General features: G+C 31.5%; 1 long non-coding RNA gene and 1 pseudogene across 1 annotated transcript; both read right to left on the reverse strand.

Annotated features, from left to right (window-relative positions):
- Nucleotides 1–5,346: 5,346 nt before the first annotated feature.
- Nucleotides 5,347–6,399, reverse strand: LOC131623657 (uncharacterized). The gene is made up of 4 exons (XR_009290280.1): nt 5,963–6,399; nt 5,820–5,840; nt 5,579–5,637; nt 5,347–5,437 (listed from the first exon to the last, which is right to left on the reverse strand). It is a non-coding gene; the product is annotated as an uncharacterized LOC131623657 (long non-coding RNA).
- Nucleotides 6,400–8,809: 2,410 nt separating this feature from the next.
- LOC131623701 (uncharacterized) lies at nt 8,810–18,116 on the reverse strand (annotated as a pseudogene).
- Nucleotides 18,117–20,839: the final 2,723 nt, after the last annotated feature.

Here is a 20,839-nt window from a genome sequence, read left to right on the forward strand (position 1 = left end):
GATGAAAACAGTGAAGTGTTTGATTTTAAAGGAAAGGTGTTGGGTCTTATAACTCAAGGAGAGGCCCAAAATGTTTATTTAATGTATGGACAAAAAGGTGTTGGGTTTTATACTGTAATAGAGGCCCAAGAATATGAGATGAGAAAGAAGGGATGAGATTTATACTCAAGGAGGAGCCCAAAGGTTTGAATTGCAAACAATTAAAGTTTTAGTTGAAAAACAGTTGAAGGTTTTGAAAAAGAAGAATAGAAGTTTGAGGTTTATAGCTCAGAAGAGAGGCCCAAAGGTCTAAGAGTTGTTTCACCGGGAATAATGCCCCTCTTAGTACAAGAGTTTTGTTTTAAAAAACAAATGAAAATATTGACAAAAGGGAAGATTTAGGGCTTATAACTCAAAAGAGAGGCCCAAATGTCTAAGAGCAGTTTCACCAGGAATAATGTCCCTCTTAGTACCAGAGATTAAAAGAGGATGAGAAAGTTATACAGAAAGCAAGGTTTTAAAACAAACAAATATTTACAGAGGATGGGGCTTATACTCAGAGAGATGCCCAATTGTATTTGAAATTGAATTGTATATTTGAAAGTTGAAGATGAATAAAAAAAAGGGCTGCGTCTTACACTCTTTAAAAATCAAGAGGCCCAAATGATTTGAAAGTAGTTTTAAAACATGAAGAGTTTTGTTGACTGAAAACTCTGAGCGTTTGATCAATCGATACTAAAAAATAGTTTGACTTAAAGTGTTAAAGGCAATCAAATCAAGGTGAACATGGTATGTACATCAAACGTTGTTTAAAAAAAATAATGTTTAATCACATGGGGTTTAAGAATGGTTAGATAAGAAAAGAAGTCAAAACTATAATTTTTATAAGTATTAGAATACTTAAAAATATGACTTTTTCACCTAATTAAAAATATATCAAATAAATATTATTTTTGTGAATATTTTTTTTTTGAATATTCATATATATATATATATATATATATATATGTGTGTGTGTGTGTGTGTGTGTGTGTGTGTGTGTGTGTATATATAATGAGGAGTGTGTAAAAAATCAATTGAAAATAATTAATTTTGATAGGTGAATTAATTAAGTGTAGTTGTAAAAGAAAATAGTTAAAAATAGTGGTACAAAAAATTTTTGGTCTTACAAGGGCTTGAACCCATGCCCTTGAAGTCCACAACACAAAACATTGCCAACTGAGCCACGTGTGTGGCTTGTTTACCAAATAACTTCATTTTATTATATTTTTAAACGTTTCAGAGATTCAAAAAATAGTGCCATGGTCGTCTTCAACCTCACGCTTCTTTCAAAGATTTGAATTTCTATCTCCCTCAATTCTCAACCAAATTAAATGATCCAAACATGATTTTCACTCGATTTTTAACAAGGAATATGATGGTGACCTTTGATTTCATTTATTTTAAGTGTATCTCAAGATTATTCGTATGAATAACTAAGAACCATAATTCTCAAAAGTAAAATTAAATGATGATCATGATGAATACATGAATGCTAATAGATGGCTTTCTGATTCCCAGAAGTCATAAGTTTGCTAAGAAGTTTAGTTTGAGGAGCAGAATCCTTTGAAATTCCGGTTTCTTTTTTGATTTTAGACTTGTGTTCTTCTTAGTGGGAGACATTGTTGAAGAAAGTTAAGTTAACTGGAGTTCTTAGAAGGAAAATATGGGTTTTGCTATGAGAATGCTTAAGGGTTTCAAATTTGCAGAAGCGAAAGTAATGAAGTGGGGAGGATGAGGTATTTATAACAGGTTTGTGGCAGTTGGAAAGTTACCTATCAAAGAGTTTGTGGGGAACGTGTTATCTCCCTATGGGGAATAAAGAAAGGTTACTCTTTTCTTTTTCTTGGAAACTGATTGTTTTGATAGAAATGATGGGAACTGCTGCACGCACGTCTAAATGGACGTTTTGGAAAAAGGTGTAATCATTACTCATAACGTCACAACAGTAAATGATTATAATAATAGGTTTAGCCTGTCGAAGTTCCATATGGTATTCAAAAATGAGCATTTCTCTGCGTAACAAAATACACATTTTTGATGGGCCAATTTGTTAACTGATAATTTCGACAGTAGTTGGGTCGAAGAGTAAGACAAAATATTCTTTGTGATTTGGGCTTCGATTGGATAGGATGATACAAAAGCCCAAGTTATTAGAATCGAATAGTCGTATCCGTTGACAGATTTAAAATTTGAAGTTATTTGGATATAACGCGTTGAAAACTTGGCGCTCACAGGAAGAAAGAATTTGAAATTTGAAATCGATCAAACCCTTCGTCGAAGATGTGTGGATGTCTATTATTCAAAAGGATCATACAAATGACGAACGTGGCATGTTTTTGGATAAGGGCCGTTAGGGTTGGATTAGTATAAATAGGAGTTTTAATGTTAGGATTCGGGGTGTTCATTTTGTACAAATTACTCAAATATTCAAAGTACCAGCGTTAGAGAAAAGAGTTGCAGAGAACATACGTATAGAAAGACCGTTGTTTTTATTTCAAAGCCATTTACATTATCAGTACAAAGTCTTTTACACACTCTTTACATTTCCTTTATTTCCCAGTCGAAACCTTTATTATTCAGGATCATTTACTTTATTTAATTGAATTACTTTACTTTATGTTCTTATCATTTATTGCTTTCAAGAAAAGCTTTAGTATTCATTAAGAAGTAATATTGTCGAAACATGAATTCTATTGTAACCTTAATCATAAACAAAAAAACTATGACACATGTCCTAGGATCAATCTAGTCGATCCTGTAAGTTATCAAAATGTTTGATTTGGAAGACTAGTGTTTGTTTAGCAAAGATCACAATAAACAACACTATCATCGAATTGGGATTTATCAATCAGCCATATCATATAATTTTTTTAAAAATAACAGTATGACTTGGCGCTAAACATGATTGTGATTGGTTGATAGTGTACAACTTATATTGTCAATGTATATCATATTTTCTCTTTATCTTTTTCCATATATAATTATATATTTTTCTCTAAAATAATAATATATTGAATTAAATTTCATTCATTGTTCATTTCTGTTAGATATTTTCAAAATATTATTTGGAACTTTAAATTGGTCTGGTGGTAAAGCAAGTCTATTTTATTATAAAGCGCCCCGTTGCATTGCTTGTGATAACTTATGAATGTTATAATATTATATTCGTTCATTATTAGATGCGGAATTAAATTAAAATGGTGTTTCTCTTCACCAAATGACATCATTTTCTCTATAAAATAGAGACACTTGAAAAACATAAAAGGACACGAAAATAGAAATATATACACCCATTTTTCCACCATTTCAATTACTTTAAAATCATCCTTTACTTTATTAATGCATGAGTAAAGTGTATGAAACATATTCTGTAACATATTATCAATAGATACGTTTAGTGTGTTTGTGCAATTCACATTAAGAAATTCAAAGTATCCTGAAGGGAATTCGCCGTTAATCTCAATTGCATTCAATATACTATAATTGGTGAGAGTGTATTGCTCCTAAAGATTAGTGTGAAATTCACACACTTTGAATTTTTCAAGTACAATCTTCATCAACACCTTCTTTATTCAAGAACTGCCACATATTCACCAACAGCAACAACAAATATCCAACAGTTTTTGTGATCAATGGCAGATATACTAGATCAAACATATTGAATATTTAATATATTTCAAAATTAATTTTCTTATATCACTTATCTTTTCCATATCTATTTAGTTATTTTTCTTTAAAATATTCAGAATGTTGAATTAAATTTCATTCTTTGCTCACTTTCTGATTTGTGTATGTAGTGAAGAAAGATATACCATAGTTTTGAATTGCGGTTGTGGGTGTTGCAATTGTGGTTGCTGCGATGCGCATTGCGGCCGTTGCGACGTGAGTTTAAATTATGAAATATTTGAAATACACCATTAAAAAACACTTAATGTTAATATTTTACATTACAAATCACATGTAAATTGAGTTTATGGGTTCTCAAATGTTGAGTTATGATGAAAATATATGAATAAACATGAGTGAAGGTGTTTGGTACAAATTTTAGTGTTGTTGGACATGTGATTATAAATCACACCGCAATTGCGGCTCGATATGGAGGCTACCGCATCAGTAATATTGCGGCCGCAACTGCGGTTGCAGACCGCAATTTAAAACCATGAGATATACAAAATATTTATTCAATGCTACAATTAGACACTCTCACCACAAAAAAAAGTGAATGAAAATAGGACTAAAAGAGAAAAAACTCAAGCTTTTCTCACTGTCATACCCCAAAATTTTCCCATCTCATTTCTCTTTTTCAAGCTCAAGACTCAAAGACACATTCTCCTAAACAATTGCTCAAGGAATTAGGGTTTTGACTTCCCTGAAGAAAATCAATGAATTAAAATATCCAATGGATCTCATATGGATTATGATGTTTCAAACTATCTCCATGACAAAGTTAAGGTTTCAATTCAAAGGATTGATCACTCAATTGCTTAGAAAGTCAACAGTCGACTAGTTTGACCTAAAAGTCAATTGTGGTCATAGTACAGTCAAAACTCCTGATTTTTTGTCAACGACTTTATTTTGAAGTATCATTCATCATTTGATCAAGGATTGATCATGATTCATCAAGAAAAGATCAGAAATCAATAGAACCAAAAGTTTCTAAATTAGGATTTTCATAGGTCAACTGAACTTTGACAACCCATATATATGATCAACTGAAATGAAAATTAAGGATTGACTGAACTTTGACAACCCATATATAAAGGATTTTCATCATTTGATCAAAGATTGATCATGCATCATGTCAGTCATCTTTATGAAATAATCCAGATCTGGTTGAAATTGGAGAAAATCACCAATATATATGATCAACTGAAATGAAAATTAACCATGGAAGAAAACATAATTAATCAGAATATGATTGCACCATAGGGAGAAATTCAAAGTAATATGTGTATATTCTGTTTCATGAGCAATTAGTCTTAGCAGCCTCTACGCCAATACATGGTATGAATACACTGATAAACACATCATAACATGTCACAGAAGCACATGTACATACATATCATAACATGTCACAGAAGCACATGTACATACATACATACAGGAGAGAGTACGGAACCTGAATATCCTTGTTTCCTGCTCAATAAGCAGTATGATGTTTTATATTTATTTATAGGTCTGGGGAGGTTCGGCAGCGAAAATATAAAAACTGCATCAAAATCTAAAACAGATATTAAGGTAGACATATGTTAGATCTCTTATTATTTTAATATTATGAAGCTACATAGATTTTCTAAGATAAATATCTAAAATTAAAAGGATACAAAAAAAATCAAGAAGGACGCATCCTCCTGCATCTACCAGCCATGGTAGATTGGGTCTGATTGTTGACCAATTCAAGCTGCTCACAAGTATGCTGCATAAAAAGATAAAGTATATGCTCATTAAATACAAATGATAATTTCACACCTTTGCTGTATTTTCAATTGGCAAAAGTTAGTTTGATGCCAATACTTAAAACAGAGAAGGTAGTATGAATTATGAAGCAGAAGCTTACCTTGCAACATAAGTGGCATTCCCAATTATAGCAAAGAGAAACATCAAAGGATTCAGGCCCTACAAATCATAAAAGACTTCAAACTCTTCCCTGAGCATGAATAATGGTTCGTGCAACTAGAAATAAAATATATTTTACTGCTCTCATAAGGGTGAATCTGGTGAAGGGATTTACAGTTGCTAATAATAAATACAAACAGAATTTATAAGGGATCACAGCGTTAATAGTTAGAGCCTCTGACCTCCGCATGTCCCCTTCTGATCTGCAAAATTGTTGAGATATGCATTAGTATACACAACCAGTTGAAGTGTGTGATCCAACAATGAATAGACTTATATCATGTAACCACATTTTTATGTGTAGTACATGCTAAGCATAACTCACATTTAACCAAATTTGAGGCATCCTTCCACTCAAATATCGGAATGTCATTGCCCAACCAAGGAAAGTCCCAATGCTACTGTTTCCTGATGCACCATTTTCCAACAACTGATCCCCACTATCCTGCAGGAATTCATGACAAATACCACAAAGAATATTTCATTTTATTTTTGCTTTAAAATGATTGAAAGTTCTAACATAAATAAAACAGTCATGAACCAATAATTCCAAAAGATGAAGTCGTTGGTCTTTGTTTAATACACGAATTGCTTTTATCTAACATGCCCCCTAATGCATAGGTGATTTGTGCTTGAGGCATGAACTACGCACGGAGCCATCCTACCTTATGCCAAAGTTTAACTCTTCTGCATAAGAATGAAGGTAACGAGGATCAAGCTTTGGACAAAGGAGTCAAAGAGGCTGGATATCATCCTAAAGTAACTTAGATTATCTCATAGGATTATATTCTTATCTTGATATCTTAGATTATCCTTTCTGATTAGTTATCATCACTATTTGTGTAGGTTACATGGACCAAAGCTTTTCCTCATTAGATGGCATCAAAGCTTTATTCTCAGGAGGTGGTGTAGGTTACATGGATTAGACGATGTCATAATATTTTGTAGTGGAACATATCTTAGATAGACCGGTTAATTATATATCTCTCTCTTAATGGTTTGACCTATAGTTTTCTTTGGTCTCCATAATGGTTCTTCCACGAGTCTTCCCCATGCATGAATAAACCAAAGATTACCATTTTCCGATACAGACAGTTATCCTAACTTTATCTCTAATTACTTATTTCTAATCATGTCTTGTCTTGCCTGCCCCACTCATCCAACATTACATTCTCATAATTGCATACCTCATTTTCTTGTTTCTTTTACACCAAACAACTAATACCATACAAGAAGTTACAAAATCATGCATTCTTCCGGAAAGGAAAGGTAACTAAGAGAGGGTTAGTTTTCATTTTGTAATTGAACAAAAAAGAACCAATGAAATAGAAAAAAATATAGCTGCTAATCAAGTTATCCCAATTTCTTACAAGATACATTCAAGTACAATGATCAATTTCTTACTAGATGTTTACCAAACATAGAGTAGACTTGATCTTCAAAGATGGGGCAGATTGTCTGGCAAAGGCTGAACCAAGCAAGTTCTCTTTCATAGAATCTAGAAAAGGAATATTAGGTGTCATTCTTTGGGCTAAGATGGATCCGGATGTTGGTGTATGAGTCTTGGTCAGAGATCTTGCTGACCTAATGAATTCAAAACATAAATACAAAGAACTTTACAAAATATTGAGAGAGCAAGGCTAACTCGATATTTTGTGTAGCTTTATGCTTATTCTCCTCATAGTACCATAAAAGAAGTCATCCGTAGCAAGACAGAAAAGTAGAGAGGATGAAGAATTTGTTCTAGAATATTCTTGAATAGAGAAAAAGAGAGAATTCTGTTAAAATTTGAGAAAATGATTTTGTTACATTGCAATAGCTAGTACAATGTTTTCAATAGGGACATCTAACTAATCTGTTTTGATTAAAAAAACAGTCACGGACCCTAACGGATACACTAAGGCTTATTGCCAGTTTCAAGAGAACATGATAAGTTTGTCTTCGACCAGGAAGCCTGTATAAGCCAAACACTAACCATCATAGTTTCTAAGTAGTCCTACAAGATTGAAGATAAATGATTCATTTTGAATATAAATAAATTTTGAACAGCTTTACAGAGAAAGGTTTATTACTGGTAGAACAATTCTCTTCCAGTAGATATGCTTGGAAGGTGTGCTGGAAGAGGAATAGGAGAACTCAGAACAGCGCCTCTACTGAAATCATAAAATTCACGACTCTGTTCAACATCACTGACTTTTTCAACGTGTCCAGCTTTTGTTAGTGTCTCAACCTGCTTATTCATGCAATGATAGAAACATGTCCACATTGTTTGCAAGAGAAACATTGAATTCGTCTCATATCACAACTTTTACCTCTACTTTGAGCAGTATATACAATTGTAGCAGGCTCAGAAATGACAGCATCATGAGATATGGATCCTTGAGTAGCAACGTGTTGTTCCTCTCTGAGAAATTCATCAACATATGTATCTAAAGAAGGAACATGATTTCTACTTAGCAAAGTACCTCTGACAACCTCAAATTCAGGGCGAAGATTCATGAGAAATTGATCTCACCTACTAGTATTATAGACTTCTTGGACACCCGCAAGAGAACTCTTGGGAACATCAACATGTATAATCGCAGAGTGTTCTATCCACAAATTTAAAAAACCATAATAATATTCTTGAACAGAAAAATTACCTTGTATGTAATTGGCAATCTCTAGCTCCCACTGAAAATGTTTGACCCATTGTCTAGGTTATAGATACGTTTCAAGTAGTTCCACATTTCTTGAACAGTGGAAAAAACTTGCAAATTATTAATCAAGTGAGGATTAAAAGTACCGAGAATCCAACTGAGCATCTTCTATTTCCCATGCATCTAAGTCAGTTGTCTCTAACGGAGAGACATCATCCAAGTGACTCCATAATCCTTTCACTTTGACATACATCCGAAACTGAAATTCTCAAGCAGAATAATTCTTTCTGTTAAATAGATCTATTTCGTTTCCGGAAGCCATAGAAGAAATATTGACAATAACAAAGACTTCAACATAAAAAACAGAGGTGCAGCACCTTCACGTAATAACCAATGGATTTTTTTTAATACTAATTCTTGATCAAGATGAAACCAAGAACCAAAAGAAATGTAACAAACTGCAGCTACACGTAACACTTGCTTAAGAATACTAATGAAACAAAAAACCGTGTAAGACCTACCAAATGCTTGCCGACACCGATACGAGAGCACAATCAAACTGAACACGATTTGCAAACAAGGAGGAACACCAACATTGCAACTTGTGAGCACTACCAATAACGAATTCGAGAAACGATTGTAAGATTCACAAATCAGAATCACCAACTTAATAGAGATTATCGAGAATCAAGATCCGTTAAGATGATTTTCAGAGCGACCCAGTGGGGTGTCGCCGAATAAACCAATATTAACCTAAAACTCATAAGTTTGATCGAAAACCTAATAATACCATGTCAATAATTATTGGTTTCATGCCTTTCTCAATGTTATTTCTTGTATAAATAGAGTTTACAGGGTTATACATGTATTTACACTAAATAATTACATTTAATGAGAACAAATCAATTTCTGATTTGTTTCCCTTATTCTAAGAACAAACCCTTATTCTAGGAACAAACTAATTCTTATTCACACTAACCGTAAATACCATAGCATATCATTATCATCATTATTAAAACTAAAAAAGATTTAAATCTAAAACTTATTTGTTTGGAAGGTCGTAGATATTCATCTCCAAGGTCGAAGTCATGAAGTCCTTCACTCTCTTAAGCATTGCCCGCCGTCTTGCCCAAATTCACAATGAATAAAAAGTTAGTTTAATAATGTTTCTCTTGAGCTAACTTGTTAACTGACATCAAACTACAAGAAAGATTTGGGACATGAAGGACAAATGTAAAATTAGACTTGGAGACAACATAATTGAACCTTTACACGTGATACCTAAAAAGGAGCTATCTACGACTTCTATTTGAGAACCTTAGTGCATGTGCCTTTTTGAGCTATAGACCACGAATGAGCTAACTCGAGAAGTTTTTTCAATTTTTTTCCAAAGTGAATAGCAGCAGTTGTCATAATATAGCAGTTTTTACGATTTTTTTATTTGTTCCGAATTGAATGACTTGTAAAGTGAGAGGTGTGTCTCTGTATAAACTATTTTTTTATTTTTTTTCTTTCGTATATAAACTATTTTAGATTCTATGTGATACTTGAATTTTTCCAATTATAGTATATTCATCATTTCTTTTTTTTGGGTTCTATGTGAAAGAACAAGTAAGATTAATAAATCAAATGAGAAAAATAATAAACCTTACCTCCAATTATGTATGAATGTAGTGTCATTGTTTCTTCTAAACTTTTGATCTCTCGTAAATAGAATGAAGGGGATGAATGCAAGCTTAGTCACCAAACGCTCTTTTTGGGCTTCATTCTACAGTCAAGAATAAAAACGCACATATTTTATAACTAATCAAGAGTGTAGATCCAAGTCTTACACACTCATACCTGAATAAAATAATTAATGTGGGACTGTATGAGCTACTTATATACTAACCTTATAATTGTGAATTTCAAACTTCACACCAACATTTGCCTTCATTATGATTTATTGTGTTCTTGTATAACCTCATTCACATCTGCAACATCGGAAAATTTGACATTGTCCACTGAAATGTTTTGAAGACTTAGTGTGTATAATATTCCATCAGGCCAAAAGGTTTTCATCTTTGGGCAATTTTGAATGAATAAATTTTCCCATTTTGGAAGTTCAACATAGGAAGGGTAAGAGCTTCGACAAAAACGTTTGAGGCTGGGCAGCTTTCTTAGTTCAATTGTGACCAATGATGGGAATATGATCTTCTCAGCCTTCTTTTGTTGTTGTGAACAATTGAGAGAATTAGAATTATTCTTAATCGAAAACAAATGTGGAAGGCTTGTGGCTATGGAAATATCCACAAACACATATTTCAAAGCATTGCATTTTGTTATACCAATATATTGAAGTATCCGAAAGGCTAAACTCTGACCAAGATTTTTCCAAATGTACCTCAACTTTGGAAGAGAAAACAAGTATATGGTCTCTAACTCGTATAGCATACCATCATCATTCAATTCAAATATCTCTTCTAAGAACTCACATTCTTGAAAGTAGAGATGCTTCGTGTGGGAGATTATGTGCTTCATGTTTGATGGGATGAAATTCAATAGCTTGTGATTGTTTACAATACGTAGATTTGATACTCTTTTGATGTAGTCAACAAGCTCTGCCTCAATATTGCTAAATGTTTCTAATTTTCCCAACTCCACCTGCACACAACATACGAGCACGTCATGTCGTCTAATTTCAAAATAAATTATAATGTTCAAGTTGGGGGACTTCATGTGTGTATACCTTGAATTTCTCTGAATTTAGAAGATAATATATAGTCAAATTAAGGTCACCAAATGTGTGCATATCAGTCCACGTGCCTTCAACTTGATGAAGGTTAGGTGTGTTTACAATAATATTTCCATGGGGAAATGTTCCCATATTACAACACTCTTGAATTGAGGAGACCATGATGTTGTAGTCATATGTTCCGGAACAAAAACACTTGAGCTTCGGAACTTCAGAAAGAACCAACATCCTTAATTTAGGAAATGTAATTTGAATCTTACTAATGATTTCATCCTCTCCAATGGTACACCATGGGAGATCATAGTCATAATCAATTGAACAAACACAATCCGAATTAGGAAGACGCCTAAGTATTAACACCTCCAAATTGGGAAATAAATTCTTGAACTTGTTTCCTCCTTCAATATTTCCATCTTCCTTTGTTATTATCTTCTCCATAATCTTACAATCATTGACTATTAGATTACGAAGTTGCCCAAGACTTTTGGCCATAGAATGGGAGAACAAACTCTTCAAATTGTGGCAATATGAAACCCCAATATATGTTAGCTTATGGAAGCTTACAATCTCATTAAATGCATTGATATTTATATTTGAGATATTGAGGTATCCTTCAGAATACAGCACGGCCCCATTCAACATATTTGATCCTTGCGATTCCACCTACAAAATATTCACAAATGTATTTTCCAAAACGATTAGTGAAACAATTATGAACTAATGATAAAATTTAGATATTCTAAGATGTGACATACAAATGCTTTAAATCCTCGTATAGTGGAATTGATGTCTCTCTTATGCATATAGTCTATCCAAAGTGAACCAATATTCATGGCGACCTTCTCAAGCTTTGGTGTATTTGAAAATCCTTGTGAAAAAACATCTACATTGGGACAATCTCTAATTTCCACATTTTGCAACGATGGGAAAAAGAAATTATAGGAACTTAGGCAAAAGGCCTTAAGGTTTGGTAGCTTCCAAAGAATTAGATGTTTTAACTTGCCCAACACAATCTTATTTGATGTTGCTTCTGTCTTTTCTTGAGATACTATTTCTTACATGTTCTGGCAATCTCGTACTTCTAACTTCTCAAGTTGTTCAAGACTATTCAAGGATGAATGAGAGAACAATATGCTTATTTCGTTGCAAGTTTCTATAAGCAAAGAAGTTAAGTTTGGAAACAAGGACTCATTCATGAATGGATGGCTGCTTATCCTTTCGTGATCATCCACACATCCAATCTACAAAATTAAAATAAAAAAATCATTATGCTAAATATGCTTGCAGTTTCCTTCTATATGTTTGAGAAGGGTAAATAATTCCACTACCCACCTTGTGTTGTTGTTTGTCTTGGGATTCGTATAATCCCGAAAAATAAAATCTCACGAGATTTGGAAGCTCTTTCAAGTGAAGAACCTCTAGTTGAGTAAAATATTTTATCGTGTCCCGCCTCTCTTCTCTTTTAGCCATAATGGATTTTAACTTGTCACACTTTCCAATTTTGATGGTTTTCAGGTATGACGAAACTAGGAAATTGAATTTTTCTTCGTCAAAAAATATTACATCCAACAAATCACATTTCTGAATGTTTAGTTCCTCAAGAGTACGCATATGACATTTTACTTTCTTGGTATTCATTTCAAAAAGGGAATGTATATCATCCTCTAATGCTCAAATTACTGATGCTTCCTGCTAACAAACAAATAATATTTAGGATTAAAGACTAAATGCACAAGGGTTAAATGTAATGCAAGGAAATTTCATACCTTATTAATTCTCTTATTTGTGGTTCTTTTACGACTGAACTTGGGTAGAAATGGCGCACATTCTATAGGGGTCCAAGTAGAAGAGCTTGAATTATCTTCTATATTCAATGAATTTGTGTCTTTGTCTTGATTTGCAGGGATATAGGTTGGTAATAAAGATATCTCTAACATAAGACAACCAACAATCTCAAACTTCCTCAAGGATGGACATTCTAACTCAACAGAGTCTAAATAAACATTCAGAAGCTTTGGAAGATTTAAAAGTGATAAATAACATAGTTTACCAAACCCGTTCATTATCACATGTTCTTGGATATTGTCATCCTCTTTATCATCTCTTCTCCAAACCACAATGTTCTCCATCATTCCACAATCTCTTACTTCTAATTTCTCAAGATTTGAAATTGCTTTAACAATGACAGAAGTAAATACATATTTCAAAGAGTTGCACCTTGAGATTTTTAGAAATCTTAAATTATGAAAACCTCTGACACTACACGGAACATTCCCCCAAACATATAGCAAATGATCCATGTATGATATATCAAGTTCTTTTAGCAGAGGAAACAAAATACCATTTTCGATGACTTCCAGATTACCTTCCAAGTCAAATACCATCTCAATGGAAACACAATCACGTAGCAGTAATGTTTCCAATTTTGGAAATTGTTTCATCCAATCAAAAGAAAACAGCTTGGCACTAGCTGACAATGGTCCATGACCAACTAAATCTGAATGATTGGTGGTATAACTCAGTCCCTGGACACGTGTAACAAAATTTAACTTCAATTCATCATTGCATTTAAATGACACAAATATCTAACAAAAAAAGTCATAAAAAATGAATAATAACTAACAAAATATATTTACTCACATGATGAATTGATTGAGAGTTACTGAAGCCAATCAACTTTCGAAGATACTTCAACTCCATTTTTTCTAAATATGAGAATTCCATCAATGCTTCATTGGTTTCACTATGATCAGGTACCTGAATTACTGTCCTCATACTAACAAGATTATTTAGACACAGCGATTCGATCAATGGTAAGGTAGGCTGTGGAGCATGGAAATCTATGACACACTCAAGATTGGAGCAGGAATCAAGCCTTAAATCTTTCACACATTGGAGACCACGGTCATCTAATTCTGATATGACATTTTTCAAGTCCTTCACTTTCTCTAATATGAGAATTTCACATTTCTTGATGAGTTGCATGGTCATCATACTACTCTTAACAGAGTTGTAATCTAAAGCTCTTAACTGTATCATATTTGACTCCAAATATCCATGGCTTTCATAAGGAGCAGAAGGAACTACATAAACCCAAAACTTTTTGAGGTTTCTAAAAATTAGATCACCAGGTAAGAAATCAAGTTTATTTAGTTTGATCTCAAGAACCTTTAACTGTATCGAAAGATTTCTTAAGTCTTCGAGAAATGCTTTGTTTAACAACCAAGGAAAATTGTTTATCCTAAAATAAAGTTCTTCCAACCATGTTAGCCTTGTGAAAACATTTGTAGCAATAAAGTTAAGATGATTGCATCCTGTCAAATCCAATAATTTGAGATATATCAGATTCCCAATTTCAGATGGAAGCTCTTTGATATTGGAGTTGGCAAAGCTTAGGATTTCTAGTCTCATGACCTCCTTACCAATTACAGATATATCTCCAACATGACACCCTTCAAGTTGCAACATGCGAAGGTTTATCAAGGCGTGAAAAAGAGATGATATTATTGGAACGCACAAATTTGTAATATTTACAACTTTGAGTTTAGTCATTCCATGGATGAAGTTCTCTGGCAATGAAATAATATCACATTCTACCCCTTGTGTTCGCACCTGTATAAGTTCCAGTGTTGGACATTCTAAGTTATCTTCTGAATAAATCTTTGCATCCAAAATAATTGACATTCTAAGCCATTTTTCTTGTTTTTGTTTAACCTGCTTCAATTTGGCATTACTCTGCACCCATATCCCATGTTCTTTTGTGGAAGAAATTTTGAGGACAACGTCACGCACAACATCATGCATCTTTACACACCCTTGCTTTTCACTGTCTAACAATAAGAAACATTTTTTCAGATTGTTCACTAAACAATTTACATGATTTCTTATTTTCCAAACTGCATCATTTTCCTCAAACAACCCCAAGCCCATCCCATGACGTAATATATTTTCAACAGAAATGTCAAAGTCCTCTGGAAACAACCCACAAAGAAAAAGGAAAGACTTGTGTTCTTCACTACCCAGAAATTTTAAGCTAACCTCAATACGTGAATATAAATATTCTTGTATGTCGTTAGAGAAGGGTGATGATTGGGAGTATCTCAATTGTTGAAGTGCGTCTTCCCAAGAAATCTTTTCCTCGGCGCGAAGAGCTCTCGCAACAGTTGCAATAGCAAGGGGCAAGCCACCACATTCATTTGCAACCTCTCTTGCTATTGGTTCGATATCATGTTTGTTTACAATATTTCCTGCCATTTCTTGAAATAGGCTCCAAGCTTCATCCTTTTGCAATACAGAGACTTGTACATTCTCTTGGCTTCCCATCTTTTCACACACTTTTACATTCCTCGATGTGAATAAGATTTTTATACCCTTCTGGTGACTTTGAGAAGAAAGTCCCATTAACTCAAAGTTAAGATCTTGCCACACATCATCTAGGACTATTAGAACCTTTACCTTCTCATTGTCAAATTCCTTCAACTTCTCATGTATTTCCCTACCCCTTCTATCTATATGACTCTGCGAGTTAAACTCCATTCTTAAACCATCAGCAATTTGTTTTTGGATTATTTCATAGTTAGGGTTTTGGGAAACTGAAGCCATTGCAACATTATCAAATAATTTATTTTCTACAATTTTGATTAGTTCTTTTACCAATGTGGTTTTTCCCACTCCGGCCATCCCACAAATGCTAATCCTTTTGAATTGATCATCCTTCAGCTTCTCTATGACTTTATTCATAATTTGATTTCTGGACTCTAGACTCTTAACATCATTGTTTGTGAAGGTTGACCTAAGTGCTGGTGGAGGTTTAGGATATGATAAAGATGGAAGTTTGCTTCCTTCCTCTATCAATTTTGTAATATCTTCTATTTTTATAGTGGCTTGCTTACCTTGAGAGTAATTCAATGCCAAATCTGAACATTGTCCACCAAAGCATTTCTTGTTATTATTAACTCTATTTTTGTAGAAGCTTTGTAACTCAACTTCAATTTCTTCCACACGTGAAAGCCAATTTGAAATGTTAGGTGGAATTTGATTTCCTTTTGAGTTTTCTGCAACCATCCATGCTTGCCACGTTTGTTTCCAAGCCTTCAACTCCTCGAGTTTCTCCTTCAAATTGGCTGTAATTTTTTTGTGTTGGACCAAATATTTAAATTGCTTCAAGGTAGACTCCACTCCCAGCTCTACAAGTTTCGAGATAGCTCCTTTTGCTGGATCAGTAACAAAATCCATCTTCTTTAGCCTTAAATGGCGGTGTTCCTAAATTATCATATCATGCATGTAAAATAATATCAAACAAGAAAAAATTAGAAGGAACTAGTGTATGAATATATAGACGCCGAGAATGATAAATTTTGTGCGAAACAAATAAACTTGCATGCATCTAAATAGACGTCAAGAAATAAAGTTGTATTTTCGAACAATAAATTAATTGTGTGTGAAAGATATGGCATATGAGATAAAAAGACCGGTATGGAAGATTTTAGAAGATTAATTTTGACAAGCTTCCAAGTCTTTTTTCACTCTCTTTAGCTTACACGCAAACAAAAAGAAACAATACTACTTATAAATGTAATTCTTCTCATCTACTAGGCCGAAAAACATTCTACAAAACAATATGAGGGAAGTGCTCTCAACAAAACCTAAAGGTAAAAACTTGCTCTCAATTTAACATTGATAAAAAAAAACACTGTTTTATTTACAAAGAAAAATCATTATTTTTTCTACACAAACAAATTGCAATTTTGTATCTTAGCAGTTAATAGGAGATCATACAACCTAGATTACAAGTCAGTATATTAATTTTAAAACGATCACATCCGTTGATTTAAGAATATTATTTCAAAATATTATATTATTGGAATATGCACATGTTATGTGATTTAGGGGTGTTAAAAAATATGGTTAACTAAATTCTATACTTGAACTGAACTGCATTACACCATAAAAAAAATTGAACCACTTGAATGGTTAATGAATTGAACCATTTAATATAAATAATTTATATTCAGTTTAAAACTAGTTCAGAACCAATTTTTTTTATAAACTGGTTTAATTAATTAAATTATTTTTTCATAAAAAGAAAAAAAATAATAATCTTTTTAAAAAATTTTAATTAAAAATCAGAACATAAATAAAAAATATTTTTCAAAAAAATGCGGAAATAAAAAAATTCCAAAATACAAAAATAGGGAAAGAAATGTTAAAATAAAAAAATTGAAAATAATTTGTTTCCTGAAAACTAATTAAAAAAAATGGGAAATTTTTTTCTAAAAAATTAAAAAAATTACTTTTTCTGAAAAATTAAATTTCAAAAATAAAAAAACTTATTTTGTTTAAAATAAATATTCTACAAATATTGTTTTTCAATATAAATTTTTTTATATTTTAAAATTTTGGCTTTAAAACTATGTTAGGTATATTAGGTGCTTAAATATGTCTACAAGAGATTAGGTGCTTAAACTCATTTGTTATACCGGGCCAAGCATAGAATCATTGTCAAAGGGAGGTAAGAAGAGTTTCTAAAATTCTCAAAGATGAATTTGACTTGGTATCTTGCAAAGTTTATTCAAAGTCTTATAAAGTTAATCAAACAAACAAAACATCCAAACTGCATATTATTATTTTTTTTAAACAACTGTAGTCATGCGAGCGTGTAGAAATTAAACAAATAAAACATGAAAAACAAAACATTGACAACAATATGTTATTTCAGTATGAAATAAAGAATGTTAAAAAATCTTACCAGAAGAAGAAGCTCTTCAAGTTCAGAAATGAGAAATAATAGATGTTGCTTATTGCAGTAGTAGACAACTGATATTCAAGAAAAATTACTAATGATTAGATCTAACTGACCCATAGTTTACTAATTATATATAATAATAATAATAATAATAATAATAATAATAATAATAATAATAATAATAATAATAATAATAATAATAATAAAATAATAATAATAATAATAATAATAATAATAATAATAATAATAATAATAATAATAATAATAATAATAATAATAATAATAATAAAAACATTTACCAGTTAGAACAGATACTTCAAAGAAAGTATATATTATAGAAATTGTGAACTGTTATAATGATACAACTTGGGTGAAGAAGATAACATAAAGGTAAGATGATATATATAAATTTAATTAGATTCCAATACTTTGTCCAACACAGAAGCAAACTATGGCCAAAGAAAAACATCAGATGTGAATGAAATGTGTGGAATGGTATATATAAACTTAATCAGATTCCAATATTTTGTAAAACACACAAGCAAACTACGACCAAAGAAAAATATCAATAGGTTAAGCATATTCAATCTCTCGTACTATGGTTTTTTTCTTCTTATAAGCCTTTCTCTTACTGTAGTTATATGTGGAATCCAATCATGTGAAAGAAATGAAGTAATGTAGTTAGTTTTTAGTATTTCCTTTAAGAAAAAGAAAGCATACTTTTGTTTCTTATTGATGTACATATGAATCTTATGTTGCTTTATTTTGCAGTTTATATACTTTTCTTGACACCAAATCAATGGAATAAGAATCAAGGTTGTCAGAATCGAGTTTTTACCTTAACTCGTTTTACCTAGGTAAAATCGAAACGTAAAATCGAAACGTAAAATCATAGAGTTTACCTCATATTAAAATTATATTAAATTTATATATATACGACATATATACTAATATAATATTCTAAATGCATTAATTATTTAAAATTTTAACTTAATTATAAAACAAAAATATACTATGTCATTATAATAAAGTGCAATATTCGCAATCATGTATCAAAAGATTATAAAAAAAACAAGGGTTAAATAAGTTTTTGGTCCCTATAAATATTGCAGTTTTTATTTTTAGCCCTCCCTACCTTTAGGCAACGTTTTTTACAAAAAAACCGTTGGTAAAACCAGTTAAAACCATTGTCAAAACCCATGAAGGACTAAAAATGAAACTGTAATATTTATAGGGACTAAAAACTTATTTAACCCAAAAAACAATAGTTTCATAAGTTTTTCAAGTTCAAAAAAAGAAATCTTTTCATCTTCTTCTTCAACTTAATCAAAAGTTCAATCCTTCTACAACATCATCTTCATTAATTAAAACATTCATATTCGACTTGATTAAATTCATCTCCAAATGTTTAAAATTTCTTTAGTATTATAACCAAGATATGAATGTGAATAAAATTAAAAATCCATAGAGAAAATTTATGGGCCAAAATATAACATGTGATTTTTAACTTTGACAAAAAAAAAATTAAAATCAGGTCAAAGAGTAAAATCCAACGATTTTACATGATTTTACACGATTTCACCGATTTTAGAAAGATTTAAATCACGTAAAATCGTTCCAGAATACGATTTTACATAAAAAGGTTTTTACCTACAATTTAACACGAAATGCTGACCTAGAAACGTGAAATCTATAGAGTTTAGGTTTTAAATCGAGATTTTAACAACCTTGATAAGAATCACTAGTATTTGTTTAAATAGTTACTCTAAAAATAGATATTTTATCATATCATTGAAACTTTTTTTTGAAATTAAATTTTTTAAAAATCACTTATTTTTTAAACTATTTAAAATAGTGTTTTCGATTACGTTTTGATTTTTAATAACACGTGTTTATGCTATAAGATGTCAAAATTAGTCTTTCAATTTAAATTATTTTTTTTTAAAAACCTTTATATTTTTAAATAATATAGATTATGATTTTGTTCATCTCTCTAAATATATTTTTAATCATATAAATTATGATTTTGTTTAAATAAAAATAATATTTGTATATGGAAGAAAATCTATTATTGATCTATATATTTTTATATACAAAAAATAATATTTATAATTCAAATATTTTTTATTCAAAAATGGTATATGAGAAAAAATCTATTATTGATCTAAATTTTTTTATATACGAAAATTTACAATTGATCCAAATATTTTTGTAAATGATACCTAACTAAAAATAATGTTTGTATACGGATAAAATATTATTTATCTCTATATTTTTATATACGAAAAATGATATTTATGATCCAATTTTTTTTATTCCAAAATGGTATACGGGAAAAAAATATTATTGATCTAAATATTTTTATATACAAAAATTTACTATTGATCCAAATATTTTTGCAAATGATACCTAAACAAAAATAATATGAGAAAATGGGTGATGCACTGACAGTGTAAAATAATTTTACACTGTCAACCAATCACAACCATGTATTCAATTAAATCACTCTTTTATTTAAAAAAAAATTATGACATGACATATTGATGATTTTTTATTGGATGACAATGTAAAACTATTTTACACTAGCAGTATATATCCATTAAACCCAAATGATATTTGTATATGGGAAAAATCTATTATTTATCTATATATTTTTATATACGAAAAATGATATTTATAATCTAAATATTTTTTATTCAAAAATGGTATATGCACTACAACACGGAAGGGCTTTCACAGCGCTTTTTTTGGCCTTTAACAGCGCTTTAAAGCGCTGCCAAAGCCAGCGCTGGCGTAGGCTACGAAAGCGCTTTTAAAAGCGCTCTGGTAGACCCCCCCTTTAAGAGCGCTTTCCTGGAAAAAGCGCTCTGGTAGGACCCCCTATAAGAGCGCTTTCCTGGAAAAAGCGCTCTGGTAGACCCCCCTTTAAGAGCGCTTCTTAGTAAAAGCGCTGGCAAAGACCAGTAAAAAAGCAAAAAAAATTAAAAAATTACGCAGCATACAAAAGCGCTTTTGGAAAAGCGCTCTGGTAGGCCCCCCTATAAGAGCGCTTTTTCCAGACAAAGCGCTCTCATAGGGGGGCCT

The sequence above is a fragment of the Vicia villosa genome, unplaced genomic scaffold, assembly GCF_029867415.1.
Source record: "Vicia villosa cultivar HV-30 ecotype Madison, WI unplaced genomic scaffold, Vvil1.0 ctg.000077F_1_1, whole genome shotgun sequence".
Lineage (NCBI taxonomy): Eukaryota > Viridiplantae > Streptophyta > Magnoliopsida > Fabales > Fabaceae > Vicia > Vicia villosa.